The sequence below is a fragment of the Schistocerca cancellata genome, chromosome 12 (assembly GCF_023864275.1).
Source record: "Schistocerca cancellata isolate TAMUIC-IGC-003103 chromosome 12, iqSchCanc2.1, whole genome shotgun sequence".
Lineage (NCBI taxonomy): Eukaryota > Metazoa > Arthropoda > Insecta > Orthoptera > Acrididae > Schistocerca > Schistocerca cancellata.
The window spans coordinates 102654281-102661915 of NC_064637.1; the positions used below are offsets into that span (position 1 = coordinate 102654281).

Sequence of the window (7635 nt, forward strand, 5' to 3'; positions counted from 1 at the left end):
GATTAACCTACCACGTCCCGTGCCAGTTGGCCCATAGCGTTCGCAATGTAAGCAGGAGATCCCGGGTTTGAGTCCCGGTCAGGGCACACATTTTGAACATGTCAACGCCTGTTTGCAGCTGGTGTGTCGATTTAATTATGATTTCATTCTAGAGAAGCTGCACGGTCATCAATAGTATCTGTTCTTTCTTGAACAGGTACTACCTTCATATATAATATATAAAAAAAAAGCTAACCGTCGAGAAGTCAACGGCCTTGCCGCAGTGGATACACCGGTTCCCGTGCGATCACCGAAGTTAAGCGCTGTCGGGCGTGGTCAGCACTTGGATGGGTGACCATTGAGACTGCCATACGCTGTTGCCATTTTTCGGGGTGCACTCAGCCTCGTGATGCCAATTGAGGAGCTACTCGACCGAATAGTAGCGGCTTCGGTCAAGAATACCACCATAACGACCGGGAGAGCGGTGTGCTGACCCCACGCCCTACCTATCCGCATCCTCCCCTGAGGATGACACGGCGGTCGGATGGTTCCGGTAGGCTACTCGTGGCCTGACGACGGACTGCTTAATCGTCTAGAAACCATTTTATTCATTGAGCAGTTTGTCTGGCTCCTTCAAATGATGTCCAAAAAGTTCAAGTTCTTGCAGTGTATTGGGGAAACGACTCTGTTTTGTTTTAATACACGTCTTTATGTACCATGCGTAGAGGACGACACCTCTTAACATGCATGAATACACTCCTATATAACTCCTGACATTATACGAGGGGCGTTTTACAAGCTTTTCCAGTCGTTTGGGACTTTGCGCTGGGTGACAAATTCGTCATAAATACAAACTAATTTAATAGAAAAACAATGGAAGGAGCTTAGATTTTCATCCAGGACAACGCCGTGAGAGGCGGAGCGCCCACTCGGATTGTGGAAGGCAGGGAATGGAAATCGGCTGTGCCCTTTCAGAGGAACCGTCCCAGTATTCACCTTAAGTGACCACCTCGCTCCGTGTATTTAATCGAGGCTATCACAAGCTGCAAAATAAATAAATAAATAAATAAATAAAATAAAATAATGTCACGTTCCGTACTAATGCTAATCACTGCCCCTAGTCTTCATGGTCGCCTCAATTTCGTACTCCTAGAGAGGGGGAATGTTTACCCAAAATATTATTGTCCGCCAAGGTGACTTGCAGTGCGTTGTTTATGCCGCTCACACACCGCGGTCGCATATTTACTTTCAACAGAGAGGACAGCTATAGGCTTCCGGCATCGTGGCTCCCCGCCATCAAGGAAGTAAATACGCGGCCGCGGTGTGTGAGCGGCATAAACAACGCGCTGCAAGTCACCTCGGCGGACAATAATATTTTGGGTAAACATTCCCCCTCTCTTGATCTGTCCGTTTCGAATCTAGCTACTGATGACGACCAACCAACTGCGGTAGCAGGCATACTTGGTCTCGGCTAGTTTCACGTGAAAAAAATGTGTTTTTTTTTGTGGGGCATCGCGAAACATTTCCTCTTCAGCCCCTGTACCTTCATGAAGTTCCGTTGGGTGCCGGCGCTTTACGTAACCTTCAGAATTATGTCTGTAACGGAATTGCGTTCCAAATAGACAGCTGCCATTAAGTTTTCTTTGGTGGGAAACCAGAGCATCAGATATATTTATAGGCGGTTGCAGAATGTCTACGGAGGCCTGTCGTTGAACAAAAGCACGGCGAGTCGTTGGGCGAGTCGTCTGTCATCATAGCAACAAGGTCGCACAAACCTGAAGTTAAAGTCTTCTGGGTTATTAGGCCGCGTCATGTTTTTTCTAAAATGATCGACGTTTCGACCCCTCTGCTGGGATCCTCCTCAGGATCTTTTGGTGTTCACTACTGCTAGTCAGAGATGAGTGTCGCGTCCACTTATGAAGGGGGAGTTTTCTGGCATTCGTGCTGGAGAAGTGATAGTATTGGTTAACATCCATATGGCTACCATTGCTGGGCCACAGTCATAGGCTAATATTCCCGCTCTGATGCAGAAGAAGGGGCGTTGGCAGCTCACCTCCTGTGGATACCGTTGGCGGTCCATCGTCATTGGATGGAAAGGCACTATTCTACACACGCTGGAGAAGGGTTATTGGTTGAAATGCCTGCTACCGCAGTTGGTTGGTCGTCATCAGTAGCTAGATTCGAAACGGACAGATCAAGAGAGGGGGAATGTTTACCCAAAATATTATTGTCCGCCGAGGTGACTTGCAGCGCGTTGTTTATGCCGCTCACACACCGCGGCCGCGTATTTACTTCCTTGATGGCGGGGAGCCACGACGCCGGAAGCCTATAGCCGTCCTCTCTGTTGAAAGTAAATATGCGACCGCGGTGTGTGAGCGGCATAAACAACGCACTGCAAGTCACCTTGGCGGACAATAATATTTTGGGTAAACATTCCCCCTCTCTAGGAGTACGAAATTGAGGCGACCATGAAGACTAGGGGCAGTGATTAGCATTAGTCCGGAACGTGACATTATTTTATTTATTTATTTATTTATATATATTTTTTTGCAGCTTGTGATAGCCTCGATTAAATACACGGAGCGAGGTGGTCACTTAAGGTGAATACTGGGACGGTTCCTTTGAAAGGGCACAGCCGATTTCCATTCCCTGCCTTCCACAATCTGAGTGGGCGCTCCGCCTCTCACACCGTTGTCCTGGATGAAAATCTAAGCTCCTTCCATTGTTTTTCTATTAAATTAGTTTGTATTTATGACGAATTTGTCACCCAGCGCAAAGTCCCAAACGACTGGAAAAAGCGAGGGTAACTCCTGTATATAAGAAGAGTAATAGAATGGATCTCGAAAATTACAGATCAATTTATTTAACTTCGGTGTGCTGCAGAAATATTGAACATATTTTAACTTCCAGTATAACAAATTTCCTTGAGAGACAATAGCTTGTACTGACGTATCAACCCGGATTTACACTCCTGTAAATGGAAAAAAGAACACATTGACACCGGTGTGTCAGACCCACCATACTTGCTCCGGACACTGCGAGAGGGCTGTACAAGCAATGATCACACGCACGGCACAGCGGACACACCAGGAACCGCGGTGTTGGCCGTCGAATGGCGCTAGATGCGCAGCATTTGTGCACCGCCGCCGTCACTGTCAGACAGTTTGCCGTGGCATACGGAGCTCCATCGCAGTCTTTAACACTGGTAGCATGCCGCGACAGCGTGGACGTGAACCGTATGTGCAGTTGACGGACTTTGAGCGAGGGCGTATAGTGGGCATGCGGGAGGCCGGGTGGACGTACCGCCGAATTGCTCAACACGTGGGGCGTGAGGTCTCCACAGTATATCGATGTTGTCGCCAGTGGTCGGCGGAAGGTGCACGTGCCCGTCGACCTGGGACCGGACCGCAGCGACGCACGGATGCACGCCAAGACCGTAGGATCCTACGCAGTGCCGTAGGGGACCGCACCGCCACTTCCCAGCAAATTAGGGACACTGTTGCTCCTGGGGTATCGGCGAGGACCATTCGCAACCGTCTCCATGAAGCTGGGCTACGGTCCCGCACACCGTTAGGCCGTCTTCCGCTCACGCCCCAACATCGTGCAGCCCGCCTCCAGTGGTGTCGCGACAGGCGTGAATGGAGGGACGAATGGAGACGTGTCGTCTTCAGCGATGAGAGTCGCTTCTGCCTTGGTGCCAATGATGGTCGTATGCGTGTTTGGCGCCGTGCAGGTGAGCGCCACAATCAGGACTGCATACGACCGAGGCACACAGGGCCAACACCCTGCATCATGGTGTGGGGAGCGATCTCCTACACTGGCCGTACACCACTGGTGATCGTCGAGGGGACACTGAATAGTGCACGGTACATCCAAACCGTCATCGAACCCATCGTTCTATCATTCCTAGACCGGCAAGGGAACTTGCTGTTCCAACAGGACAATGCACGTCCGCATGTATCCCGTGCCACCCAACGTGCTCTAGAAGGTGTAAGTCAACTACCCTGGCCAGCAAGATCTCCGGATCTGTCCCCCATTGAACATGTTTGGGACTGGATGAAGCGTCGTCTCACGCGGTCTGCACGTCCAGCACGAACGCTGGTCCAACTGAGGCGCCAGGTGGAAATGGCATGGCAAGCCGTTCCACAGGACTACATCCAGCATCTCTACGATCGTCTCCATGGGAGAATAGCAGCCTGCATTGCTGCGAAAGGTGGATATACACTGTACTAGTGCCGACATTGTGCATGCTCTGTTGCCTGTGTCTATGTGCCTGTGGTTGTGTCAGTGTGATCATGTGATGTATCTGACCCCAGGCATGTGTCAATAAAGTTTCCCCTTCCTGGGACAATGAATTCACGGTGTTCTTATTTCAATTTCCAGGAGTGTAGATAGCATCGCTCGTGTGAAAGTTAGCTTGCCCTTTTCTCACATGATAAAGCGCAACAGGCAGATTCCATATTACTAGGTGTGCGGAAAACATTTGACACAGTGCCTCACTGCAGAATGTTGAGGACTGTACGAGCGTGAGGAATAGGTTCCCAGATATGTAACTGGCTCGAAGACTTCTTAAGTCACAGAATCCAGTCCATTGTCCTCGATAGCGACCGTTCATCAGAGACAAGGCTATCGTCAGGAATGCCCCTTGGAAATGTGATATTACCGCTGTTGTTTTTCTGTATGTATAAATTGTTTGGCAGAAAGGGACGGCAGCAGTCAGCGTTGCTTGCTGATGATGTTGTGGTGTACGGGAATGACTACAAGTTCAATGACACTGTAAGAGGATACAAGATGACTTACCCTACATTTCTGATTGGTGTGACGAATGGCAGCCAGCTCTAAAGCTAGAAAAAATTTAAGTTAATGATGATGAATTGTTGTTGTTGTTGTTGTTGTTTTGTGGTGATGGTGGTTTCAGTCCAGAGACTGGTTTGATGCAGCTCTCCATGCTACTTTATCGTGTGCAAGATTCTTCATCTCCCAGTACCTACTGCACCCTACATCCTACTGAATCTGCTTAGTGTATTCATCTCTTGGTCTCCCTCTACGATTTTTACCCTCCACGCTGCCCTCCAATACTAAATTGGTGATCCCTTGATGCCTCAGAACATGTCCTACCAATCGATCCCTTCTTCTAGTCAAGTTGTGCCACAAATTTCTCTTCTCCCCAATTCTATTCAATACCACCTCATTAGTTATGTGAACTACCCATCTAATCTTCAGCATTCTTTTATAGCACCACATTTCGAAAGCTTCTATTCACTTCTTGTCTGAACTATTTATCGTTCACGTTTCACTCCCTTACATGACTACATTTCATACAAATACTTTCAGAAATGACTTCCTGACACTTAAATCTGTACTCGATGTTAACAAACTTCTCTTCTTCAGAAACGCCATCCTTGTCATTGCCAGTCTACATTTTATATCCTCTCTACTTTGACCATCTTCAGTTGTTTTGCTCCCTAAATAGCAAAACTCCTTTACTACTTTAAGTGTCTCATTTCCTAATGTAGTTCCCTCAGCATCACCCGACTTAATTCGACTACATTCCATTATCCTCGTTTTGCTTTTGTTCATGTTCATCTTATATCCTCCTTTCACGACAGTGTCCATTCCGTTCAACTGCTCTTCCAAGTCCTTTGCTGTCTCTGACAGAATTGCAAGGTCATCGGCGAACCTCAAAGTTTTTATTTCTTCTCCGTGGATTTTAATACCTACTCCGACTTTTTCTTTTGTTTCCTTTACTGCTTGCTCAATATACAGATTGAATAACATCGGGGATAGGCTACAACCCTGTCTCACTCCCTTCCCAATCACTTCTTCCCTTTCATGTCCCTCGACTCTTATAATTGCCATCTGGTTTCTGTACAAATTGTAAACAGCCTTTTGCTCCGTGTCTTTTACCCTTGCAACCTTCAGAATTTGAAAGAGAGTATTCCAGTCAACATTGTCAAAAGCTTTCTTTAAGTCTACAAGTGCTAGAAACGTAGGTTTGTCTTTCCTTAATCTATTTTCTAAGATAAGTCGTAGGGTCAGTATTACCTCACGTGTTCCAAGATTTCTACGGAATCCAAACTGATCTTCCCCGAGGTCGGCTTCTAGCAGTTTTTCCATTCGTCTGTAAAGAATTCGTGTTAGTATTTGGCAGCCGTGACTTATTAAACTGATAGTTCGGTAATTATCAGATCTGTCAACACCTGCTTTCTTTGGGATTGGTTTTATTATATTCTTCTTGAAGTGTGACGGTATTTCGCCTGTCTCATACATCTTGCTCACTAGATGTTAGAGTTTTGTTAGGCCTGGCTCTCCCAAGGCTGTCAGTAGTTCTAATGGAATGTTGACTACTCCTGGGGCCTTGTTTCGACTCTTCACGCAGTATCGTATCTCCCATTTCATCTTCATCTACATCCTCTTCCATTTCCATAATATTGTCCTCAAGAACATCGCCCTGATATAGACCCTCTATTTACTCCTTCCACCTTTCTGCTTTGCCTTCTTTGCTTAGAACTGGGTTGCCATCGGAACTCTTGACATTGATTAAATTCAATATCTTTTCCGTTACCCAAGGATTTCTATTAGCCCTCGTCTTTTTACCTACTTGATCCTCTGCTGCCTTTACTTTTGCATCTCTCAAAGCTACCCACTCTTCATATAGTGTATTTCTTTCCTCCATTCATGTCAATCGTTCCCTAATTCTCTCGCTGAAACTCTCTACAACCTCTGGTTCTGTCAGTTTATCCAGGTCCCATCTCCTTAAATTCACACCTTTTTGCAGTTTCTTCAGTTTTAATCTACTGTTCATAACCAATAGATACTGCTACAGGAAAATTAAAGAGACCTTTTGAGAAAAGAGTACCACTTGTATGAATATCAAGAGCTCAGATGGAAACCCAGTCTGAGCAATGAAGGGAAAGCAGAAAGGTGGAAGGAGTATATAGAGGGTTTGTACAAGGGCGATGTACTTGAGGACAATATTATGGAAATGGAAGAGGATGTAGATGAAGACGAAATGGGAGATAAGATACTGCGTGAAGAGTTTGACAGAGCACTGAAAGACCTGAGTCGAAACAAGGCCCCGGGAGTAGTCAACATTCCATTAGAACTACTGACAGCCTTGGGAAAGCCAGTCCTGACGTAACTCTACCATCTGGTGAGCAAAAAGTATGAGACAGGCGAAATAACCTCAGATTTCAAGAAGAATATAATAATTCCGATCCCAAAGAAAGCAGTTGTTGACAGATGTGAAAATTACCGAACTATAAGTTTAATAAGTCACAGCTGCAAAATACTAACGTGAATTCGTTACAGACGAATGGAAAAACTGGTAGAAGCCGACCTCGGGGAAGGTCAGTTTGGATTCCGTTGAAATACTGGAAAACGTGAGGCAATAGTGACCCTACGACTTACCTTAGAAGCTAGATCAAGAAAAGGCAAACCTACGTTTCTAGCATTTGTAGACTCAGAGAAAGCTTTTGACAATGTCGACTGGTATACTCTCTTTGAAATTTTGAATGTGGTAGGGGTAAAACACAGGGAGCGAAAGACTATTTGCAATTTGTACTGAAACCAGATGGTTATGAGAGTTGAGGGGCATGGAAGGGAAGCAGTGGTTGGGAAGGGAGTGAGAGAGGGCTGTAGCCTCTCCCCGATGTT

At 46.4% G+C, this 7635-nt stretch overlaps 1 pseudogene; it reads left to right on the top strand.

The window, feature by feature from the left end:
* Nucleotides 1-244: 244 nt before the first annotated feature.
* Nucleotides 245-362, top strand: LOC126109917 (5S ribosomal RNA; annotated as a pseudogene).
* Nucleotides 363-7635: the final 7273 nt, after the last annotated feature.